Here is a 25,408-nt window from a genome sequence, read left to right as displayed (position 1 = left end):
CTGCAACAAAATGTATTTAAAGTCAGATTGTCTGCATTAATCATCCTATTTGTAAATGTGAATAGCATTAAGCACATTTGTTTTAATACGCCACTGTTTCATCTTGGGTACTTAATTGCCACAGTATCAAAGTTGGATCTACGGCCTCTTGGAGATCTGTTTTTAAATTCATTCCAGTATGTCTTTCCCTCCAAAAAGAGAGAATGACAGAATAAATTACCAAATAGAGAAAGAAAGGAAGGAATGATGGTGTTGCATGAACAACGATGAGTTCCCTGGAATTTTAATCTCATAAAAACTGGGCTAGGTCACAAAAAAGGCAAATTTATTGTTATTTCAGGCATGCATTACTCAACTCATTTGGAATGCACTCAAAAGCTATTACCCATTGCTGAAAAAGCCATTGCCATCGAGTCGATTCTAATTCATAGAAACCCTATAGGACAGAGTAGAACTACCCCATAGGGTTTCCAAGGAGTGGCTGATGGATTCAAACTGCTGACCTTTTGGTTGTCAGCCAAGCTCTTAATCTCTGGCACCACCAGGGCTCCCAAAAGCCATCAGACTACTTTTGTAAGGTGCTACCCACACTGATGTCCTTTGCCAGCAGAATTCCACAAAAGGTTGCACTTTGGAAAATTCAGAACAAAGTCTTTACCCCAATGCAATATTCAGCATCTTGCTGACACTTCAGTTACTTGGCTGGTGAAACAGCCAATAAAGTAAGCATTTTAGTTGCCTATTCTTTTTACTATGGTAATAATTCCTGAGAAGATCTCCTGCTTTCTACAATTGAGTAAAATAATAATAATTCTTTGAGAAAAGTTTACACAAATAAAACAAACAAAAAATAGAAAAACTGAGTAAGCCTTTAAAGCAATAAGACATAAAACCATTAAATTTACTTCTATCATAAGCTAACGTATATTCCTCAATCAAACAATTTCGGGCATATTGTCCTCTATAGAAAGCAAAGGCCAGTTTGTTCAAAGCAATTATCAACTGTTTATTACTAAAATTTCCTGAGGTCAATTCATTTAAACAAATATTTATACAGTACCTACTCAATACAAGCATTATGTTAGGTCCAATGTGGGACAAAATATATATTAAAAATATGACCCCCATCATCTCAAACCTTGAAATCTAGCAGTAAAAGGCAGACATGCAGATAACCCTGTATCAGAATTAGTGAGATGTAGTAGCATATGTGTAATCAAATAAAAGAAGCACATAGAGGAAAAAGCCTTTTGCCAGAGTTCACTGTGGAGATGGATCTGAGTGGGCCCTTGAAGAAAGTTTAAGGCATTATAAAAAATTCTGGCTTTGGTGAAGGGTAAGACAGTACCCAATACTGGGAAAGCCTGTACAAGGCAAGGTGATGGAAGCTCCATAGACACATCCGAACTCCCTGAGGGACCAAAATGCTGGCCTGAGGGCTGTGGACACCATGATCTCGTGGAAAATCTAGCTTAATTGGCATAACATAGTTTATAAAGAAAATGTTCTAAATTCTACTTTGGTGAGTAGCATCTGGGATCTTAAAAGCCTACAAGTGGCCATCTAAGATACAACACTGGTCTCACCCCTTCAGGAGCAAGGGAGAATGAAGAAAGCTAAAGATACAAGGGAAAGATTAGTCCAAAGGACTAACAGACCACATCTACCACGGCCTCTACCAGACTGACTCCAGTACAACTAGATGTGCCCAGCTACCACCTTAGACCAGACTTACTGGTCTGACAGAGAGTGGAGAAACCCCGAGAATATGGCCCACAGACACCCTTTTAGCTCAGTAATGAAGTTACTCCTGAGGTTCACCCTTCAGCCAAAGATTAGACAGGCCCATAAAACAATACAAGACTAAAGGGGCACACCAGCCCAGGGGCAAAGACTGAAAGGCAGGAGGGAACAGGAAAGCTGGTAAAAGGGAATCCAAGGTCAAGAAGGGAGAGTGTTGACATGTCGTGGTATTGTTAACCAATGTCATAAAACAATATGTGTACTAATTGTTTAATGAGAAACTAGGCTGTTCTGTAAACCTTCATCTAAAGTATAATAAAAAGAAAAAATATATATCTGGGCATATGTGGGAAGTTAATGGATGAGAAAAAAATGAGAACCAGAACTGGGGTGATATAATTAGAATATAAAAGAGCAGATGGATAGAATATTGCAAAAGAAGAATCAGTTAGACTTTGTGAATGATTGGATGTTTGAGGAAGGGAGGACAGAAGAGAAAAAGGAATCAAAGATGACTATATTTTCAGTGTGTGGTGCCTGAGCAGATAGTGAAATAACAGAGAACATAAGGGAATAAGAAAGGAGAAAAGTGCAGTGGCAAGTAATGATATGTTTGACATCACACATACTGAGTTTGAACTCTATAGATTTATCCATAAAAATCATATAAAATGGAAGTCCATGTTAAATATGTATACAAAAATATATAGGGAGGGAGAGACAGACAGACAGACATAGGAGTCATTAAATAGGAGGAAAAGGTGGAGTCACTGGAGTAGACAGACCATGAAGGTAGAGGAGGAGAGAGTACCTTAGAGTCATGGATGGTGGCCTGGGGAATAAAAACCTCATGAGATACATAAAGGAAGAGTTGACTGTGAAGAACCTACAGAGGATTATAGCAAACCAAAATAGACGAGTCCTTAAAAAGAAGAGGGTAGTTAACAGTGTCATGCCTATTTTCCAATAAACTAAACCCGTTGCTGTCAATTCTGACTCATAGCGACCCAAATTAAATACTTACAAAATCCTGAATTTACATGGTATGCTAAGTTTGTTATCCAGTAGAGGAAACATCTACTGATTAACTGGTAATTTTATATCAGGTAGGCAAAGTAATCAATTTCTCCTTTCAACTGATTGTTATGATCTTCTAATGCCACAGTGGAAAAAAATTCTGTATTGTCTTCTGAAAAGATTTAGACATATATAGATGTGTGTCTAAATCTTTTTTTTGTATATATATATATATATATACACAACAATTCATACATACATCTGACATAGGTGGGAAGTAAATAGATAAGAAAAAATACACACATGCACACACATACATACACATATATATATACATATACATGGAAAACCCTGGTGGCATAGTGGTTAAGTGCTACAGCTGCTAACCAAAAGGTTGGCAGTTCAAATCCACCAGGTACTCCTTGGAAACTCTATGGGGCAGTTCTACTCTGTCCCATAGGGTTGCTATGAGTTGGAATCGACTTGACAGCAACCGGTTTGGTTTTTTTTGGTTATATATATATATATATATATATATATATATATATATATATATATATATATATATATCACTCTAGGTCTGACTAGACTAATCCAAGTGTAAGGCCAACCCAATCTCACTGGAACTTTCTTTTCCCTTTCAGGATTAGCACTGACTATACCTAATACCTGAGTGTAACCATCTCCAGACTGAGGTCCCCTCCTTCCTCTCTTTCTCTTTCAAAACCTAGGGAATAACTTCATCAGAGGTTAAACAGCAACCTCCATATAGTATGCTTGTATCTCAGACTCTGTGACACCGCCTATTGTGGTTTGAAAGAACAGATTTACTATTGCTATTTTCAAATCTTCATACTGAGAAGTCATAGCACAATCATTAAAACTACTCTAAACGGTTCATTGTGGAAGGACAGGCTGTGAATGGATTATTCACTGAGGCAACTGACCAAAGACTTCATAGTAGATACTGGAAGAGCTCTTGCTTGAAAGTGTTTCTTTCTGTTCAAAAACTGGCTTGGAAAGAAATCCCAACCTAGATATATTCCAGAATGCCATCATGGTTTATTTAAAGTCTCAGTAAAAATTGAAGACCTCCCCGCTAGAACTCTTTGAAAAGCATAAAAGATAGATTACCATTCTTATCACAGGTTCTATGTGGCATAGGGATCACAGCAGGGAAGAACAATTAGTAAATATATTAAATATCTTCTATTTATCTCTAAAATCCATGTTTATTATATACTGTTTAGCTGGCAAGTTGTGCTTTGTTTATGGGAGACTAAGGGATTCAAATTAATAAAAATATATTTGAAACATACAAGCAGGTTTGAATTTCAAAAATAGCTTCAGAGTTAACCCCAGGGAGCCGAGATCAGTCAACTGCTTTCACAGATAAGTCCTCTGATTAGGCTCAAAGGGTGATTTAAATTAACATGTTGTTTTTGAAACTGATTTGTAAATGGAAGAGTATTTTTTGGATTTGCTAAATGTTATTCCTTACTTCCAAAATTATCTCACATCCATATTTAAGCTAAAAAAAAAAATTCAGAAAAGCAAATGAGATGAATTAAGCATATTTCATAGCAAAGTTGATATAACAACAAGGTCTATCCAAAGCCAAATTTGGAACAGATACATAACTGCTGAGAGGGGCCGTTGCTGCCAAGGCCGTTTTAGAAGTTTGGTTTTCCAATGCTACGAATTACAGATTTCTCTCCTCACCAGTCCCACAGCTCTAATCTCAAGTCAGAAAGCCTGGTGGTGTAGTGGTTAAGAGTTATGGCTGTTAACCAATAGGTCAGCAGTTCAAATCCACCAGGCCCTCCTTGAAAACCCTATGGGGCAGTTCTACTCTGTCCTATACTATCGCTATGAGTAGGAATAGAATCGAAAGCAACAGGTTCAGTTTTTGGTTTAATCTCAAATCAATGTAAATTCCAGCCAAAGTTTTAAAATATCCAAAGAATTTTATCCGTAAGGAAACTAGGATGGATGATTGGGAAGAACTTTTGAGGGTAGATCTCCATAGTATGGTTTACAAGATTCATGTATTCACAGTGCAGCAACCCTTGTTCCAGTCCTTTGGTTGAGAAGAAGAAGTCCAATGACACCAAACTACTTTAGACTTCTGTCATCTCTTAAGAGAATCACTAGCAGTACTAATTTGGGCTTTGACTCAGAACTTGATGTACTTCCTAGAACAAAGAAAAAAAATCTAAAATCTAAAGAACTCACAAAAAAATCTTTTGAGAAAGTATGCTGAAAATTTCATTCATGTCTCTGAGATGGTATTTCTACTCTGAGCAGATAAAGGCAAGTAAATTGCTGCTTGAACATAAAGGGCATTCTGGTAGGGCTTCAAAATATAGTCCTATTCATGGAGCAAACCTACTGAGGCTACAACAGTTTTAACTTGCTTGCCAACCAAGTTGACACTTTCTGTAGTTATGCTTACCCTACTCAGATCACCTCCTTGCTTTGTGTATAATCACACCTAAATTTTATACTCTGTTAATTTGCACTGCTTTGATAGGTGGGGACCACGCCTTCTGTTTATTCAGGAACACCCTGCTTATTCCAAAATGCTGAGTTCAGTGTTCCCTGTAACTTACAGAGTGATCTGCACAGAGTAGACACTCAATAAATGTTTGTGCTTAATAACATAACATAAAGAAGTGAGCATTCAATAAATACTGGTGATTGACTAGTGTTGTTAGTTTAAACACCTTCCTAAATGTCATTTGAGAGAGTTATTTTTTAATCAGTCATTTATTTGGTTTCATTTATCATGTTTAAGTAATGGACAACAGAATGGCATATTAATTTATTTTGAAATAAGCTGCCCAGCTTATCACACTCAAGCATCTCTCTCAAATGATTGTTGCTGACCCTAGTATCATCTAGCATCATTTTTAGTAAGGCTTCTCTTGTCCAAATTCACTGAATACTCTCATTTCAAACCTAATCATCTTCTCAATTTTGCTATGGGATGACCTTGTTTATCTTCACCTGTACCTGGACAATAGATGAATAGAAACTGCACAAAAGTATTTCATGTCCTGTCTGGCTGGGGTTTAATATGATAAATGAGCTTCTGCGGGGAAGAAAAAAATCCTATTTAATAAAGGCCAGTTTTAATTTTGATAGAATATACCTTTAAATCAGTTAAATCAAGGGAGTGTTAACTGAAATAAATAATTTGGTATTTGTGCATACAACTATCAGAAGTCTACTGAGATATTCTGAATGAGTAACTTAATAGAAAGCATACCTGAACTAAATAAGTCATGCCTAATAGAGCAAATTTTACACAATTTTAAGAAAATACTATTTACTTCTGAAATGGTCTCTCCTTAGAAACTGGTATCATCAATCTCTGCCTCCAATCCCAGCTATCACTATCCCAGCCAAATATAGAGTAGCTTAAGTTTTTTTTGTGCAAACAGACACCAAAGTGGTTCTCTCAGTTAATGCCCCCTGATTGATTTTAAGGTGTATTCTCTCTAAATTAAGGTTGGCCTATCTTACCTAAGAATATTCTATTCACACGAACTGTCATTTCTCTCACAAAGCCACTGTCAATCTTCTAATTCTTTCCACAGCCTCCCCCAGACTGTCCCCTGCAGCTCACAAAGTGGATAAGCATTTTACAACGGTAAGATCACCCGAAGACTTTACTCATATTTTCCTATCCTTGTTTACGTGTAGTACAAAATTGTCTATTCCAAAAAACGCACTGCAAATTTACAAGATATCGAACAAACTTGGGTACTGAAAATCATCCGAGGCATTTACAGAATATAAACTACAAGATCACCAGAAGCCTTCTTTATGCCTAGACTTACCTTTTGAGGTAAGGCTGTCTCTTGCAGGCCTCGTTCCCAGACACAACTCAGATGATGTGTAACCTATCAATCATCAGCCCACTAAAAAACACCTGGTAATCAGTCTGCTCCAGAATGAGGTGCAACAACCACACGTGAATTTTTCCTTATGCATTTAAATTGCATGTCTAAAAGGCGTCTCCTTTTGTGCCTCCACATTTTCCTAATTATTTTAATTGCCCAAGCAATTATCATCTGTCAGTTCAGAAATTAAAGTAAAACAATGATAAATACCAGACTTTAGGTATTTATTCTCAGCACTAATAACTTTTTGCTTATTACTCCAATTTGCATGGCAATATTTTACCTTGGCTGAGAGCTATTTTTAATTCAACAAGGAGCTAAAGCATCTTTTATGCTTTCCCTAAAACGATGCCTCTCAGGTGAGGTGACCTACATGTAGAAAATAACACATTAAAGTTTTTCTTTTCATAGAGAAGTGTAGAGGAATGAAAGCATATTTATTTTCAGGGTTTGCATGGATAGTAGGCGAGGTGGAGGAAAATATATAAATTAAAAAAAATAAAACAGAAAAATACTACATGGGAGTCTTTCACATTTGGTTTCAATTTAGAAAGTCTCAAAAGCCTATCTTTCCCACTGTAAAAATAAGAAAAAGTGGTATAAACCACAAAAATCATATTTTTAACACATTAAAAAGGTGGATGCAAAGGAACCCAAATGATCTAAAACCCACAAAGGCATGAGACTTTTTTTTAGGAGGGAACAGGCACATACCTGCTTTCTTCCCCAAGCAAAGCAGGAAGAATAGCAAACATGTCATAGACTAAGGAAAGATAAGCCAATCAATCTATTAACTAACTTTTAACTAGCATATGTGGGCCGGCATGGCGGATTAGGATCCTGCAAAGCCGTAACCACAGAGCAAGTCTGTAACAACTAACTGATCTATTCCCACAGGACTTTCACTAACTGAATAGTGGCAGCATACCAAAGTCTGGTGGCAGGGCAGGATAGCTAAGAGGCTTCAGAGATACACCAGGCCCTCACTGAATAAATGACAGGAACAGACCACAGGATGGGGCAATAAACCAAAGACAGGGCGCTGAGATACAACAGCTACAACAAGTGCAAGAAATGGCCCACCAATTGCTGGGGGTACATGATATAAAAATATAGAGAGGCATAAATCAAGGATTGGAAACCCAGAGGTAAAGCTAGAGATCAAAGAGAACTCCCCGATGATCCAAAATGATGGTATCTAGGCTTTAAAGCAGAAAGAAGCTCCTGTCGTTTGGAAGTTTGATGGCTGGGCTCTAAAACATGGATAGCTCACTAGAGTCTCACGAGTTCACAGGTAGAAAACTTTAAATAAGGGAAAGTCTTGATTCCATCTTCAGAATATTTGACACCAGTGATGAACTGACATTAACTAAAGATGCAACAAAGCCCAAGTTCATGAAGAATGCTCGAGATAAGGAGAGTCAGATCAGAGTTTAGGGAGGCTGAGGCACCCAGAATGGTGGGAGAATATCAGAGAGGAAGGAATACTTGGGAATCTTGAGTTTTCAGCTAAATAATAAGAAGCAGAGCATATTCATAGGATGAGAGATCAGATAATGAATAAATACCAGCTAAAGAAAAACTACTGGAGGGGACAGTAAACTGAACTGACAGAACTCACACAGGATTGAGAAATGGTCATTTTTTCAGCAACCAGAGTGGAGAACCTCATTGACCACCCAAAGCATTCAGTAAGAACACCAGAAAGGTTTCCACGTAAGCAGAAACCAAAAGAGAGCCAGGGTGGCTATACTAATATCAGACAAAATAGACTTTAAATTGAAAACTGTTATAAGAGACAAAGAAGGGCATTATATAATGATAAACTGATCAATTCATGAAGAAGGTATGACAATTATAAATAAATATAAACCTAATAGCAGAACCCTAAAATATGTGAAGCAAACATTGAGAGGATTAAAGAAAGAAATAGACAGTTCTACAATAACAGTTGGAGATTTCAACACACCACTTTCAATAACAGATAGAACATCTAGACAGAAGATTAAGAAGGAAATAGAGGATCCAAATGTTACTATGAATCAACTAAACCTAATACACATTTAAAGAATACTTCACCCAACTACAATAGGATATATACTCTTCTCCAATGCATGTGGATCATTCTCCAGGACAAACCATATGTTAGGTCACAAAACAAGTCTCAATGAATTTTAAAAGACTGGTATCACACAAAGTATTTTCTCCTCCCATAGTGGAATGAAACTAGAAATCAATAATAGAAAGAAAACTGGAAATTGTACAAAAATGTGAAAATTAAACAACATACTATTAAACAATCAATGAGTCAAAGAAGAAATAATAAGGGAAATCAGAAAATACTTAGAGGCTAATGAAAATGAAAGCACAACATACCAAAACCAGCAAAGGAAGTACTCAGGAAAAAATTTATAGCTATAAACACCTACATTAAAAGAGAAGAAAGAGCCCAAATCAATAACCTAACTTTATAACTTGAGAAACTAGAAAGGGAAGAGCCAAAAAAAAGCAAATAGAAGGAAGTAAATAATTAATATTAAAGCATAGGTAAATGAAACAGAGAACAGAACAATGAAGAGGCTCAAAAAAACCAAAAGTTGGTTTCTTCAAAAAAATCAACAACATGGACAAACTTCAAGTTGCTCTGACAAAGAAAAAAAAAAAGAGGAGATATTAGTAAATAAAATCAGAAATGAACATGACAACATTATTACCAATCTTTCAGAAATTAAAAGATCATGAGGAAATACTATGAACAATTTTATGACAATAAACTAAATAGCCTAGATGAAATATATAAATTATTAGAAACATACAAACTACCTAAACTGACTCAAGGAGAAACAGGAAATCCTAACAGACCCATAAAAAGGAAAGAGATTGAAACAGCAATCAAAAGCTTCCAAACAAAGAAAAGTCCAGGACCAGATGGCCTCAGTGGTGAATTTAAAGGAGAATTAGTATTAATCCTTCTCAAACTCTTTCAAAAAGTAGAGGAGGGTAGAACACTGCCTCTTATTTTATGATACCTGTATTGCTCTGATGCCAAACCCAGATAAAGACACCATAAGAAAAGAAAACTACAGACCAATATGTCTTGTAAATATAGATGTAAAAATCTCAACAAAGTTCTAGCAAGGCAAATCCCACAGCATATTAAAATGGTTACACACATGACCAAGTGGGAGTTATTCCAGGAATACAAAGGTGGTTCAAAATGTGAAAATCAATCCAATGTAATATACCATATTAATAGAATAAAGAAAAAAATGATCATCTTATTGATGCAGAAAAAGCATTAGACAAAATCCAACATTCTTTCACGAATAGAAGGGAAATTCCTCAACGTGATAAAGGGTATTTATTAAAAACCCAAGGAGAATATCATACTCAATGGTGAAAGACTGAAAGCTTTTCTCCTAAAATCAGGAACAAGAAAAGGATGCCTGCTTTCACCACTGCTCCAATATCATGCTGGAAGTCCTAGACAGGGTAATTAAACCAGAAGAAATAAAAGGCACCCAAATCAAAAAGAAGAAGGAAAATTGTCTCTATTCACAGATGTCACGATAATTATATATAGAAAATCTTCATGAATCCAAAGGAAAGCTACTAGTGCTAACAAAAAAATTCAGCAAAATTTCAGGGTACAAGACCAACACACAGAAATCAGTTGGTCTATACACCAGCAATGAGCAATGTGAAAAGAAAATTAAGACGGCCATTCCTTTTACAATAGCATCTCAAAGAATAAAATACCTAGGAATAAATTTAACCAAGGAGGTGAAGACCTTTAAATTGAAAATTATAAATAAGCACACCAGCTCAGGGGCAAGGACGAAAAGGCAGGAGGGGACAGAAAAGCTAGACAAATGGAAATGGGGAACCCAAGGTCAAGAAGGAGAGTGTTGACATATTGTGGGGTTGGCAACCAATGCTATAAAACAATATGTATATTAATTGTTTAATGAGAAACTAGTTTGCTCTGTAAACCTTCATCTAAAGTAAAATAAAAAATTTTTTAAAAAAGAATTACTGATGAGGGGCTAATAGTTGACAATTTTTTATCATCCTCCATTGTTTATAAGGACCCTGGTGGTGCAATGGTTAAATGCTTGGTTGCTAACCAAAACGACAGCGCTTCTAACCCACCCAGTGGCTCCGCAGGAGAAAAGAAGGGTTGAACTGCTCCTGTAAAGATTACAGCCTACACAAAGCGTTCAAATATTATTTAATAAGAATTATAATAATTAAAAAAGATTAAATAATCAAAAATAAGCAAAGTAAATGGACATTCACAAAAGAAAAACAAACAACCAATAAATATATGAAAAAAAGTTCAACTTCATTAGCAATAAAAGAAATGCATGTTAAAATAATTCATTTCCAATTAAAAAAAGTGTATGATACCCTGTGTTGATGTAGGGAAGTGGAACTCTCAGACATTGCTGTTGTTGTTGTTAGGTGTTGTCGAGTCAGTTCTGACTCATGGTGACCCTATGTACAACAGAATGAAATACTGCCTGGTCCTGCACCATCCTCACAATTGTTGCTATGCTTGAGCCCATTGTTGCAGCCACCGTGTCAATCCATACATTGCTAGTGGGAATAAAAAATTGGTACGGTTGGGCAATATGTATTAAAAGCCATTGGCCAAACAACTTACTTCCAATAACGCATCTTAAAGAAATCATTATGAATGCCCACAAAAGATTTTTCAACAATGTTTATCACAATCTTGTTTATAATAATGATATTGAAAACAACTTACTTATCCAGCAAATAGGGATTGACTAAATAATTATGTCACAACTATATGGAACTATTGTTAGTTGCCACCTGGCCCAACAACAACCTATGCAGCTTTTAAAATTGATATTGTAGGAGACTATTTAATCACATCATGAGACTAATGACATATTTTATGTGGGAATAAGCAGGTTAGAATACAATATACACATACTGACCCCATTTCAGAAAAAAAAAAATAAAAGATTACAGCCTACAAAACCCTATGGGGCAGTTTTACTCTGTCACACTGGGTCACTATGAGTCAAAAATTGACTCAACAGCACCTAACAACTACCATTATTTATACAGATTAACATAGTTGGCAATATCTTTTAGGGTCATTTTCTTTTTTTTCCACAAAATACACGAAGTTCTTCAAAAAGCTGTGTCTTATCTAGACCCACAATAAAAGTCAAGGTCAAATCATTAAATTGTAGCTCAAGTGAAAGCATTTCCAGTGGGATTTCAGCTAATAAAGCCCAAGCCTATTGCACTCTGTAGATCTAACTTGGTATAGGGATAGAACCGCAAGAATTTAGAAGGCTTTAATGTAGCTCAGGCATTCTCTCAAATAACAGTTGTATCAATTGTACTTTTGGCAGGAGCTGCATAGCAGTTGCTTCAAGGTTGAGCTCTCAAATATGTCTGGAATTCTGATATCCCAAGCTATTGATTAAAGTGAAACCCTCATGCTTTAGATATCTGATAAGCTAAAGACAAAGCTGATATTCTGTTATATGGCAATTCTGAGACCTAACTTGTATTTTTGCTGAGGCAGAAAACCAGCCCACCCACACATAGAACTGGCTGTAGGGGTGCCTTCAGGCATGGCCAAATGTTTTCTTAAAAGAAATTTTGAATCTATTCTAGTGCTTGCAGAGGAATCCTGTTGAGTTCTCAGAGTTCAGAATCATTGGGCATGGCAGAAATTATTTTAACCTAAAAAAAAAGTTAAGGAAAATTTTACTGTGATCATAAATAATTCTAGTTATAACCTTTTTGTACACCACCTGATTAGAAGTATCAATGGATTGAAATGGGCCTGCCAGAATGACTGTTATCAAAGAGCTGAACAAACTAACCTGCTGGATAGAGTTACTGGCATTATCCATTTGAACATTTGAAAATATACCAAATGTCTACAAATTGTGTTTTAACACAATTAAGGGATCTTCCAAAATTAGGAATAACTCCCTTTTTCTATGCCAGACATGTTTGACTTTTTTTATCACAAACAGGTGGAAACATCTGGTTATCATAAGACAGATACCTGTCAGGGGGTCCTAAACCTTTGTTTTGTATCAAATGAAATGTCCAAACAACATCCAGATGGTACCAACAAAGCTTCCAGCCCATGATACAAAAGTGGTAGCAAAGTCATAAGTCCCAGAGTCGGCACTATTCCATTAGTGATTGTGAGGTAGATAAAATTTTCTTACATTCCACAGCAGTACCATGGTAAAGACTACAGAACAGCTATTCAAAAAGGGGACTAGATATTGTAATAACTTTATTAATTTCCATGGTGAAATATAATCACAATTTCCATATGCCTTACTCAGAAATGAAAGGGAAGATGTCCCTTCAAAATACATACATATATATACATATATAGAATAAGAACACATAATCCCAAATTTAAAAGGTATCATCCTCCATCACTGCAGCTTTGGAAAGGACATAGTGACTTTGGCACATCTCAGGGTTAATGGCTAAAAACTATAAATGTCATATGTTCTCATGAGAAAGACCAAAAGAAAAACAATCATCAAACTGTTGTGTATAATGTTCAAACATGAATTAATGTAATATACCATAAAACAGACATAAACAGCAAAAACCACATGATCATACCAATAAACACAGGAAACACACTTTGAAAAACTCACACATACCTTCGTAATAAAAATAACAAACTAGAAATTCAAGGGAAGTTCATCAAGTTGATAAAGAAAATCTACAATTTCCACAGCTAACACCATACTTAATGGTGAAAGACTGAATATGTTCCTGTAAGATCAGGAACAAGACAAGGGTTTCTGCTCTCACCAAATTCTATTCAGCATTGCACTAGAGGTTCCAGACAGATCAATTATGTAAGAAAATTAATTAAAAATCATCCATATTTGAAATGAAGAAAAAAAACTATCTCTATTTGCAGATGGCATGATCTTGCATGTAGTAAATCCTATGAAATCCACAGAAAAAAACTATTATCACTAATAAATGAGCTCAGCAAGCTTTCAGGATACAAAATAAACATTAAAAAATCAATTGTAATTATATATACTAGCAATAAACATCCTACACATGAAATTGAGTAAACAATTCCATTCACAACAGCATTAAGAAGAAATTAACAAAAGCTGTCCTTGAGAAAGCCCAAACATTGATTTATTAGACAAAGACTATAAGTCAACTGCCTTATATATGCTGAAAGAGCTAAAGGAAATCATGGACAAAGAACTAAAGGAAACTAGAAGAACTACAGCTCACCAAATAAGAATAACAAGAAAAAGATATATATGATTAAAAAAATGAAAGAAATCCTGAAGCTGAAAAGTACAATAAATGAGATGAAAAATTCACCTGAGGGTTACAACAGCAGATTTGAGCAGGCAAAAGAAAAATTCAGTAAATGTGAATATAGGATAATTTATATTTGTCAGAAGAGCAAAAAGAAAAAAATGTGAAGAAAAATAAAAACATTTTAAAGAACTTGTGAAACGCCATCATGCATATCATCATACAGTTTCCAAATCTGATGAAAGGCATGAATATAAGCATCCAAGAACCTAAACAATCTCCAAGCAGGATAAACTCAAAGTGATCCACATGAAGACACATTATAATCAAACTGCCAAAAGCCAGAGATAATCTTGAAAGCACCAAGAGAGAACTGACTCACCATGTACAGGGATCCTCAATAAGATCAACAATTGATTTCTTAACAGAAGCCATGGCATCCAGAAGGCACTGGGATGACATTTGTAAAGAGCTGACAGAAAAAATAAAGCAGCAAAAAAAAAAAGTCAACCAAGAATTCTATACCCAGCAAAACTATCCTTAAGAAATAAAGGAAAAATTAAGACAGTCTCAGATTAAAAAGAACAACAAAAAGCTAAGAGATTCTGTCACTAGTAGACCTTTCCTACAAAAAGTGCTAAAGAGAAACCTCAAGCTGAAATGAAAGAACGTTAGACAGTAATTCAAACCATACAAAGAAGTAAAGAACACCCATAAAGGTAACAAAATAGCAAAACATAAAAACCAGTATTATTGCATTGTTGGTTTGTAACTCTTTTTACATTTGTATATATACAAGACAAATGCATCAAAAATAATTACAATTGCATGTTAATGGCCACACAATGCATAAAGATGTAATTTGTGACAATAACAACATAAAAAAGGAGAGATGGAACTGCACAGAAAACAAGTTTTTTTAATGCTACTGAAGCTAAGTTTATATCGATGAAAACAAGTTTTTTGTTTGTTTGTTTAACAAATATAAGATGCCAATGGTAGTCACCATGGTAACTATTTTGGAAAATACCTTAAAAATATACAAAAAAGGAAATGATAAGGGAATCAAATTGGTACACTAGAAAAAAATCGAGTAAACACAAAAGAAGGCAGTGATCAGCGAATAAAGAACAAAAATGTATATAAGAAAAAAATAAAAATAGACAAAAGATCAATAGGGAAACAGAAGAGGAATGCCATCCTATTACAAAATTAGACCTAATAGACATATAGAACACTGCACCTAACAACATAACACACATTCTTCACAAGTACACACGGAATGTTTCCAGAATAGACCATAGGTTAGGCCACAACACATCTCAGCAAATTTAAAAAGATGGTAACCATACAGAATATCTTTTCAGATCACAATGAAACGAAAACAGAAATTAGTAACAGAAGGTAAAATGTTTCATTATTTAATAGGCCAAGGGTTTTTAAATTTCTTTTTCTTCTATATTTCTAAAGAAAGATACTAATTTTTGACTGTTAATTGAGAAAAATCTAAGGAGACCTGCAAAACCAATCACCATTTACTTGGATGTCATTTTATAGATTAACACTGTGTGCTTCTACATGAAAAAATATATATAATTTAATAGTGTCTGAAAAAATACATATTCATTTGCACTCATGCAAAACACAAACTTTGCTCTATAAAATTTCTTGTTTTTCTGACATTTAAATATGCAAGTATTACATGTAAAGAAAAACAATTGTAATTGCTGTTTATCACATCTTTCTCTTGGTCAGTCTGTAAACTGTGGATTTGGGTTTTGTGGGGTTCTTTTGTTTATTTTAAATCACCGTACACTTTTACATATCCTGAACTTGTTAACAGTGATTCTCAAGAAATAGATCTTTTCTATGATTTATACTTACATGGATGTAGGGGATTCTGCAGGTACTAGGTATGCCTACTGTATCGGAGCCAGTTTGGATTTTGAAAGTTTAGGATTTGTTGAAGTTCACTGTATTGCTTTATGTTTCTATCTATTAAAAACTCCTAATAAACTGTTAAATCATTCTCTTTTTTGCTACATACAATTGCTTGTATCATTCAATTTTTTCTTGGCATGAATAGTTAACATCTAAATATTCCTCCTATATGTGTTGTATGTGACTACTTATATAGTTTGTCTGTCATTGGAGTGTATCTGAATACACATGCACATACACACAATATACATATATACTTTCTTAAAATGTCTGAACTCACTATCCTTTAGAATACTACTACACTGTACCAGCAGTCAACTTCCCCTCTCCAAAATGTTTCCCTTCTTGCCATCTGAAAATGGAACTAATTTGACTTATTCATGCTGATATATGCAGTAAATGCAACAAAGTAAGTTTTTTTGAAATGTAAAAGTTCACTGTGCAATTCATATGTAAGCAATTAAACAAAAATCAAATTTAAAAAATACGTGAAATTTAAAAAACATACTTTCAAATAGCCCAAAAATCAAAGAAGACCTCGCAAGAGAAATTAGAAAATACTTCAAGACAAATGAAAGAAAATGAAAAAAACAACATACCAAAACTGAGCGGATATACCAACAGCAATGCACAGAGGATAATTTATAGCTGTAAATGTCTATATTAAAAAGTAAGAAATATCTCAAATCAATAACAGAACTTTTAACCTTAATTAAATAGAAAAAGGAGAGCAAATTAAATATAAAGCTAGTAGAAGGAAGGAATAATAAAGATTAGAGCAGAGGTAAAATGAAATAGGGCATGAAAAAGACACTAGAGAAGATCAATGAATCCAAAAGTTGTTTATTTTTCTGTAAAGATTGATAAAATTGACAAACCTTTAGCTATAATGACCAAGAAAAAAAGAGGTAAGACTCAAATTACTAAAATCAGATATAAAAGTAGTATTACTATGAACCTTATAGAAAGAAAAAGGATCAAAATACTATGAACAAAGTATGCTAACAAATTAGTTTACCCATATGTGATAGAAAATTACCTAGAAATACACAAACTATCAAAACTGACTTAAGAAAAAAAATAGAACTGTAACAGTAACGAAAATAATAGAAACTCCCAACAAAGAAAAACTGAGGACCAGATGGTTTCACTGGTGAGTTCTACTAAACATTTAAAAAGAAATTAACAGTAAAACTTCTCAAAATTTTCAAAAAAAATAGAAGAGGAGAAAACGCTTCCTAAATCAAACTATGAGGCCAGTATTTGCCTGATACCAAAGGCATTCAAAAACAATGCAAGAGAACTACAAGCTAATATTCCTTATGAATAAAGATAGATGCAAGAATCCTCAACAAATATTAGCATACTGAATCCAGCAGTATATTAAAAGGATTATACACACTGACCAAGAGAGACTTATTCCATGAATTCAAGGGTCTTTCACAAGCCAATGGCCTTTTCTGCAGGAAGGAAAAAGCCAATTTTAAAATTCACATGGAGGGGGCCAAGATGGCGGAATAGACACACGCTTCCAGCGAGCCCTCTTACAACAAAGACCCGAAAAAACAAGTGAAATGAGTATATTTATGACAAGCTAGGAGCCCTGAACATCAAAGGCAAAGTTAGAAAACCAACTGAGCAGCAATGGGAGTAAGAGACAGTTTAGAAGCTGAGAGGAGTTACCAGACTTGAATCACTGGGAGCCCTCAGGCACCATTCCCAGGAGCAACTGCGGCGGGCTTGTACTAGTGTTCGGCCGCAGTTTCCTCAGGGAGGAGCACCCAGCCACACAACCTACTCAGAGCTTCGGAGCCAGAGAAGAACAGTACTCTCGTGAAAAGCTAAGTACTTGTGTGTTTTTTACTGCACCCCACACTCCCAAGATGGCTTCAGTGGCTGTTGATTTCCCTGGACCTGAGATAGGCCCTACTGACTGCCTAGAGCCACCCTCTATGCCTTGGAGAAGGAATAAATTTGCAGTTGGGGGAAAAGATAATTTGCCAGCTCCACTAACCTGGGGAGCTCTGGGCAGAAGTGGCTCCTGTACAGGTACAAACGCTCTGTGGACTTCGAGTGCCTTTCCCTCCAGCATGGACCTGTGTGGGCCTATTTCAGAATAGGCCCTTATTGGCAGACTACAAATGTTTCAGCTGTGCAGTGGAGAGGTGGGTGTTTGATATTTGACATTGCTTTGCCTAGTAAACACGGTAATCACCTATCCACATCAGGGGTCTAAGGATTGGTGGCTCCACTCAGGTCACCCAGCCACCCATGACAGGGGCCCAAGGATAACTGGTACCTCCCAGTCCCTACAACCAAAAATTTTGGGTGGCCATGGTCCACCTACAGAACCCACCCACCTGTATGCTCTAGGGAAGAGGGATGTGCCTTCCTCAGAGACGCCTGGGGGACAATTCCAGGCCCTTACCTTCTTCAGAGCATGACACCCTGCTACAACCAGATACCAGTACCTATACCAATCAACCCTGTACCTCTAAGACTGTAGGACAGACCCTGTACCACACACTTGATTAGCAGCTACCTGGACACCTAAGCTGAATCCATACAAGAAAAGGAAATGGACTCCTAGACTGATACACCTGATAACAGCTCTAGCCATCTGGTGACAGGACATCACAGCTTTAAAGGTGAAAATAATCAAGCTAGGTCACTCAAGCAACACATTTAGGCATATCAAAACAAAGCAAGACAAGAAGCTAGGATACACTAAGCAAACATATACTAATACAATAACTTATAGAGGGCTCAGAGACAACAGTCAATGTCAAATCACATAAAAAAAAACAGACCATGATCACTTCGATAAGCTCTCAAAACAAAGAATCAAGGGATCTTCTAGATGAAAGGACATTCCTGGAATTACTGGATCCAGAATACAAAAGATTAACATACAGAACCCTTCAAGACATCAGGAAGGAAATCAGGCAGTACACAGAACAAGCCAAGGAACACACAGATAAAGCAGTTGAAGAAATTAAAAAATTTATTCAGGAACATAATGAAAAATTTAATAAGCTGGAAAAAGCCATAGACAGCAGTCAGAAATTCAGAAGATTAACAATAAAATTACAGAATTAGACAACTCAATAGAAAGTCAGAGGAGCAGAATTGAGCAACTGGAAGGCAGAATTTGTGAACTTGAAGATAAAGCACTTGGCAACATTACATCTGAAGAAAAATCAAAGATAAAAGATTTTTAAAAAATGAAGAAACCTTAAGAATCACATGGAACTCTATCAAGAAAAATCATCTACAAGTGATTGGAGTACCACAACAGGGAGGGATAACAGAAATTACAGAGAATTGTTGAAGATTTCTTGGCAGAAAACTTCCCTGGTATCATGAAAGATGACAACATATCTATCCAAGATACTCATTAAACTCTACATAAGGTAGATTTTAAAAGAAAGTCACCAAGACATATTATAATCAAACTTCCAAAACCAAAGATAAAGGGAGAATTTTAAGAGGAGCTATGGATAAAAGAAAAGCCACCTACAAAGGAGAATCAATAAGAATAAGCTCAGACTCCTCGGCAGAAACTATGGAGGCAAGAAGGCAATAGGATGAATTATATAAAGCATTGAGGTAAAAAAATTGCCAGCCAAGAATCATGTATATAGCAAAACTCTCTCTCAAATATGAAGGTGAAATTAGGACATTTCCAGATAAACAGAAGTTTAGAGAATTCGTAAAAGCCAAACGAAAACTATGAGAAATACTAAAGGGAGTTCCTTGGTTAGAAAAACAATAATATCAGATATCAACCCAAGACTAGAACACTGGACATAGCAATAAGATGTCAACTCAGACAGGGAAATCACAAAACAAACCAAGATTTAAAAAAATGCTCAAAACAGGGAAACAGCGATGTTATTATGTAAAAGAAGAAAACATTAAAACAATAAAAAGGGACTAAGAAATGTAGTTGTAGATCTTCCATATGGAGAGGAAGACAAGGTGATACCAAGAAATAAAAGTTAGCTTTAAATTTAGAAAACTAGGAGTAAATATAAAGGCAGCCACAAAGCAAACTACCCTACACATCAAAATAAAATACAAGAAAAAAATAGAGACTCAGCAGATACAAAATCAAAAACAATTAAGAGGAAAAGACAATATATAAAGATAAAATAACCAGCACAAAAAAATAAGTGGGAAAAAGAAACTGTCAACAACACACAAAAAAGACATCAAAATCACAGCACTAAATTCATACCTATCCGTAATTACACTGAATGTAAATGGACTAAATGCACCAATAAAGAGACAGATAGTGGCAGAATGGATTAAAAAAGAAGATCCGTCTATATTCTGCCTACAAGAGACACACCTTAGACTTAAAGGCACAAACAAACTAAAACTCAAAGGATGGAAAAAAATATATCAAGCAAAAAACAATCAAAAAAGAGCAGGAGTGGCAATACTAATTTCTGACAAAATAGACTTTAAAGCTTAATACACCACAAAGGATAAGGAAAGACACTATATAATGATTAAAGGGACAATATGCCGTCGAGTCAATTCTGACTCATAGCGACCCTACAGGACAGAGTAGAACTGCCCGATAAACCATATTAAGTATTTATGCACCCAATGACAAGGCTGCAAGATACATAAAACAAACTCTAACAGCATTAAAAAATGAGATAGACAGCTCCACAAATATACTAGGAGATTTCAACGCGCCACTTTTGGCAAAGGACAGGGTATCCAGAAAGTAGCTCAATAAAGACACGGAACATCTAAATGCCACAATCAACCAACTTGACCTTATAGACATATACAGAACACTCCACCCAACAGCAGTCAAGTATAGTTTCTTTTCTAGTGCACATGGAACATTTTCTAGACTAGACCATATATTAGGTCATAAAGCAAGCCTTGGCAGAATCCAAAACATTTAAATATTACAAAGCATCTTCTCTAACCATAAGGCCATAAAACTGGAAATCAACTACAGGAAAAGCAGGGAAAAGAAATCAAACACTTGGAAACTGAACAATACCCTGCTCAAAAAAGACTGGATTATACAAGACATTAAGGATGGAATAAAGAAATTCTGAGAATCCAATGAGAATGAAAACATTTCCTATCAGAACCTTTGGGTACAACCACTTTGGAAATCGATGTGGCACTTCCTTAAACAGCTAGTAATAGAACTAACATATGATCCAGCAATCCCACTACTTGGAATATATCCTAGAGAAATAAGAGCCTTTACACAAACAAATATATGCACACCCATGTTTATTGCAGTACTGTTTACAATAGCAAAAAGATGGAAGCAACCATGGTGCCCATCAACGGATGAATGGGCAAATAAATTATGGTATATTCACACAATGGAATACTATGCATCAATAAGGAACAGTGATGAATCTGTGAAACATTTCCTAACATGGAGGAATCTGAAAGGCATTATGCTGAGTGAAATTAGTCAGTTGCAAAAGGACAAATATTGTATAAGATAGACCGTTATTATAAGAACTTGAAAAATAGTTTAAACAGAGACGAAAATATTCTTTGATGGTTACAAGAGGGTGGTGGGAGGGAGGGAGAGGGTATTCACTAATTAGATACAAAAAAAAAACCCAGTGCCATCAAGTCAATTCCGACTCATAGCGACCCTATGGGACAGAGTAGAACTGCCCGTTTCCAAGAAGCGCCTGGCATATTTGAACTGCTGATCCTTTGGTTAGCAGCCGTAGCAGTTAACCACTACGCCACCAGGGTTTCCACTAATTAGATAGTACATAATAACTGTTTTCAGCAAAGGTAAAGACCACACACAGTACAGAAGTCAGCACCACTAGACTAAACCAGAAGCAAAGAAGTGTCCTGAATAAACTGAATGCTTCGAAGGCCAGCATAGCAGGGGTTTTGGGACCATGGTTTGGGGGGACACCTAAGTCAATTGATATAATAAAATCTATTAAGAAAACATTCTGCATCCCACTTTGGCATCTCGGGTCTTAAATGCCAGCAAGCAGCCATGTAAGATACGGCAATTGGTCTCAACCCACCTGGAGCAAAGAAGAATGAAGAACACCAAGGACACAAGGTAATTATGAGCCTAAGAGACAAGAAAGTGCCACATAAACCAGAGACTATATCAGCCTGAAATCAGAAGAACTAGATGGTGCCTGGCTACAACCAATGACTGCCCTGACAGGGAACACAACAGAGAACCCCTGAGGGAGCAGGAGAGCAGTGGGATGCAGACCTCATATTCTCCTAAAAAGACGAAAAGCGAGAGTGGAAGGAAGGAGTGTGCTGTCTCATTAGGGGGAGAGCAATTAGTAGTACATAGCAAGGTGCATTTAAATTTTTGTGTGAGAGACTGACTTGATTTCTAAACTTTTGCTGAAAGCACAATAAAAATGAAAATAAATAAAAAATTCACATGGAATTGTAAGGGAACCCAAATAGCCAAAACAGTCTTGAAAAAGAACAAAGGTAGAGAACTCACACTTCCCAATTTCAAAACTTTCAACAAAGCTCTGTAATAAAACCACTGTGGTACTGGCATAAGGATAGACATACAGATCAATAGAATACAATTGAGAGTTCAGAAATAAATCCATACATCTATGGCCAACTGATTTTCAACAGGGTGCCAAAACCAGTCAACAGAGAAAAAATAGTCTTTTCAACAGATGGTGCTGGGACAACCAGATATCCATATACAAAACAATTAAGTTGGACACTTGTTTCACACCATATAAAACACTAATTTAAAATGTATCAAAGACCTAAATATAAGAACTAAAACTTTAAAAATCTTAGAAGAAAACATAGAGGTAAAACTTTATTGTTTTTGACAATGGATCCTTAGCTAGGACACCAAAAACACAAGGAACAAAAGAAAAACATAGATACACAGGACTACATCAAAATCAAAAAGTTTTGTGCATCAAGAGACATTAACCAAAAAAATGAAAAGATAACCGATACAAAGGAAGAAAATATTTGGTAGCCATATATCTGATAGACCAAGAGGCACTTGTGGTAACAAAACAAGGGGATACTGCACGGTTAAAGTCAGGAAAGATGCACATCAGGGTTGTATCCTTTCACCATACTTATTCAATCTGTATGCTGAGGAAATAATCCAAGAAACTGGACTACATGAAGAATGGGGCATCAGGATTGGAGGAAGACTTATTAACAACCTGCATTATGCAGATGACACAACCTTGCTTGCTGAAAGTGAAGAGCACTTGAAGCACTTACTAATGAAGATCAAAGACCACAGCCTTCAGTGTGGATTACACTTCAACATAAAGAAAATAAAAATCCTCACAACTGAACCAATAAGCAACATCATGATAAATAGAGAAAAGACTGAAGTTGTCAAGGATTTCATTTTACTTGGATCCACAATCAACACCCATGGAAGCAGCAGTCAAGAAATCAAAAGATGCATTGTATTGGGCAAATCTGCCGCAAATGACCCCTTTAAAGTGTTAAAATGGGAAAGATGTCAATTTGAGGACTAAGGTGCGTTTGACCCAAGCCATGGTGTTTTCAATCACCTCATATGCATGTGAAAGCTGGACAATGAATAAGGAAGACTAAAGAACAATTGATGCCTTTGAATTATGGTGTTGGCAAAAAATATTGAATATACCATGGAGTGCCAAAAGAAGGAACAAATCTGTCTTGGAAGAAGTACAGCCATAATGTTCCTTAGAAGCAAGGATGGAGAGACTTTGTCTCACTTACTTTGGACCTGTTATCAAGAAGGATCAGTCCCTGAAGAAGGACATCATGCTTGGTAAAGTAGAGAGTCAGGGAAATAAGGAAGACCTTCAACCAGGTGGATTGACCCAGTGGCTGCAACCATGGGCTCAAGCATAACAATAATTGTGAGGATGGTGCAGAACATAAGGTAGCTATGATGGCACCTAACAACAACAACATATAGCTGATAAGGGTTTAATATCCAGGATATATAAAGAAATTCTACAACTCAAAAACAAAACATACAAACAACAAAGGACTTGAACAGACATTTCATCAAAGAAGACAAACAAATGGCCAATAAGCACATGAAAAGATGTTCAACTTCATTAGTCATTAGGGCAATGAAAATGAAAACCACTGTGAGATCCCACTTCACACTCACTAGAATGGCTATAATCAAAAAAAAAAAAAAAAAAAGGACAATAAGTGTTGACAGAGATGTGGAACAATTGGAACCCCCGTGCATTGCTGGTGAGAATCTAAAATGGTACAGCCGCGGTGTTTTCTCAAAAAGTTAAACACAGAATTATCATCTGACCCATCTGTTCCACTTTTGGGTATATACCCAAAAGAAATGGAAAAAAAAAGATGTTCAAGCGAAAACGTGTACACAAATGTTGATAGCAGCAGAATTCAGAATAGCCAAAAGGTGGAAACAACCCAAATGTCCATTAACAGATGAATACATAAACAAAATGTGGTATATTTTAAAAATATGTGGTATATTTTGAGCCATAAAAAGTAATGAAGTACTGATACATGCTACAACATGGATGGGCTTTGAAAACATTACCCGCAATTAAAAAAAAAAAAAGCCAGGCACAAAAGGCCATATATTGTATGATTCCATTTATATGATATATCCACAATAGGCAAATCCATAGAGATGGAAAGCAGATTAGTGGTTGTCAGGTGCTTGGAGGGGAGAAGAGACAGTGAATGTTTACTGAGGACAGGGTTTCCCTTTGGGGTGATGATCACGTTCTGGAATTAGATAGTGTTTTTTTTTTTTAATAGTTGCACATGATTTGAATGCACTAAATGTCAATGAATGTATACTTAAAATGATTAAAATGGTAAATTTGTTATGTGTATTTTAGAACAATAAATAAAAATGGACAAAGGATTTGAATACACATTTCTCAAAAGAAGATATACAAATGGACAATAAACAGGTGAAAAATTGCTTAACATTATTATTCATTAGGGAAATAATTCAAATCAAACCTCAATGAGATACCACTTTACACCCACTAAAACCAAAACCAACTCATAGCGAGCCTATAGGTCAGAGTAGAACTGCCTCATAGAGTTTCCAAGGAGCACCTGGTAGATCTGAACTGCTGACCTTTTGGTTAGCAGCTGTAGCACGTAACCGCTACACCATCAGGGTTTCCCCCACTAGGATGGCCATAACAACAAGATAGATGTTTCTTGGAACCCTTATATGTAGCTGGTGGGAATGTAATATGTTGCAGCCACTTTGGAAAATAATTTGACAGTTTCTCAAAGAGTAAGTATAGCATTACCTTATAACCCAGCAATTTGCACTCATAGGTGTATTCTCAATAGAATTTAAAACATATGTTCATATAAAAAATTGTACATGAATATTCATAGCAGCATTATTCATAATAGCTGAAATTAGAAACTATCCAAATGTTCATTAACCGATTAGTGGGTAAACAAAATGCGGTATGTCATACAATGAA

General features: G+C 35.8%; 1 long non-coding RNA gene across 1 annotated transcript in view; it reads right to left on the bottom strand.

Moving 5' to 3' along the window:
* Nucleotides 1-3,373: 3,373 nt before the first annotated feature.
* LOC111751861 (uncharacterized) overlaps nucleotides 3,374-25,408 on the bottom strand; it is a 425,334-nt gene continuing 403,299 nt past the window's right edge. Inside the window, exon 11 of the long non-coding RNA XR_002786919.2 lies at nucleotides 3,374-14,457. This is a non-coding gene — a long non-coding RNA (uncharacterized LOC111751861). The remainder of the gene's footprint in view (nucleotides 14,458-25,408) is intronic.

Source organism: Loxodonta africana, chromosome X, assembly GCF_030014295.1.
Source record: "Loxodonta africana isolate mLoxAfr1 chromosome X, mLoxAfr1.hap2, whole genome shotgun sequence".
Taxonomy (NCBI): Eukaryota; Metazoa; Chordata; class Mammalia; order Proboscidea; family Elephantidae; genus Loxodonta; species Loxodonta africana.
The sequence above is the reverse complement of the archived record's forward strand: the minus strand, read 5'-3'. Positions and strand labels throughout refer to the sequence as shown.